This window comes from Mustela nivalis (assembly GCF_964662115.1).
Source record: "Mustela nivalis genome assembly, contig: HAP1_SCAFFOLD_2324, whole genome shotgun sequence".
Classification (NCBI taxonomy): Eukaryota; Metazoa; Chordata; class Mammalia; order Carnivora; family Mustelidae; genus Mustela; species Mustela nivalis.
In genome coordinates, this window is record NW_028134341.1 from 61,654 (window position 1) to 63,194 (window position 1,541).

At 36.4% G+C, this 1,541-nt stretch overlaps 1 pseudogene across 1 annotated transcript; it reads left to right on the forward strand.

The window, feature by feature from the left end:
* Positions 1-295: 295 nt before the first annotated feature.
* Positions 296-1,114, forward strand: LOC309858408 (rRNA-processing protein FCF1 homolog pseudogene; annotated as a pseudogene). The gene has a single exon. The product of its transcript is annotated as an rRNA-processing protein FCF1 homolog pseudogene (transcript).
* The last annotated feature ends 427 nt before the right edge of the window (positions 1,115-1,541 follow it).

The window sequence follows — 1,541 nt, forward strand, 5'->3', positions numbered from 1 at the left end:
TTAATGTTTATTGTACAAACCAAATGTTTACAATGTCGATACTGAAGGAGTGATACAGAGGGATATAGAAGTGAAATCAGGGGAGTATTGCATCATAAATGCCAAAGGAAATCTTTTAAGAATTCATCCATTATGTTGCTGGTACTCAAAATTCAAATAGAAGGAGGACTGTAAGATTTAGCAAGGTTGAGATCACTTCACTTGAGTAAGAGCTGCTTCAGTGGAGCCTAGAACTGAGGCACCATTTTCGTTAAAAACAAAACAAAACGGATTCCGGAAGAAACAAGAGTATGACATGAACATGGAGAAGCAAAAGAAAGAAAGAAAGTATGCGACTATGAAGCGAATGCTTAGTCTCCGAGATCAGAGGCTTAAAGAAAAGTATAGATTAAAACCTAAAAAAAAAAAAGAAAAGAAAGATCCCAGTGCACTCAGGGAAAGAGAAGTCCCCCAACATCCTGCTTATTCTTCCAATATAACACACAGCTGGGCCCACCTTACCACATCCTGGTTGATACCAACTTTATCAACTTTTCCATTAAAGCCAAACTTGACCTAGTACAGTCAATGATGGACTGTCTTTATGCCAAGTGTATCCCTTGTATAACTGACTGTGTAATGGCTGAAATTGAAAAACTGGGGCGGAAGTATCGAGTGGCTCTAAGGATTGCCAAGGATCCAAGATTTGAACAATTACCGTGCACACACAAAGAAACCTATGCAGATGACCTCTTAGTGCAGAGAGTAACTCAGCACAAGTGTTACATTGAGGCCACAATTGACGGAGACCTTAATCGAAGGATCTGGAAGATTCCTGAAGTTCCCATCATGTACATTTCTAACCATAGGTACAACATTGAGTGGGTGCCGGATGATTATGGAGCCCCTTGGTTCTAATTCTTAAAAGATAGAGCTCCTCTGCCTTCCTTTACCAACTCTTTCTATTGCCGGTTCATATTAGCAACATGCTATAGCATGAGTTATTCTTCTTACCCTTTTCCTGTGATAAGCTGAATATAGTTAAATACACTCCCTTTTTGGTATTGTTTTGAAATTGATATTTTGTATCATTTTAAATATTATTGCATTTTTTATAAATCAGATGATTGCTCATATAAAAAACAAAACAAAACAAAAAAACAGGGCATGCTAAATAGATTTATCTCTTATTTCTAAGTCCTTGGTTGGTTTTCTGCTTTTAATTTTTTTCTAGACAAAATGATGCAGAAAACACATTTGATAAAACGTGGGCAGTGCTTAATTAACATCTTAAAAACACTGCGATAGTGGAATAGCATATAGTGGATGAAACACTTCTGTGCACATTAACTCGTAAGAACCCTAGGGTCCCACTTTCATGAACACCGTTCTAAAATCTGTAAAGGTATACTTCTTCCACTGCCTAAATCATTTACAGTGTCACATGGTCTCAGTACTTCACTTACAAATTGGAACAGCTCTGAAAATAGTAGTTTAAATTGTGTAATTACATATGAAGTTTTATTCAGAAAGTTTATTAATGAAAGATTGAAATACACCTA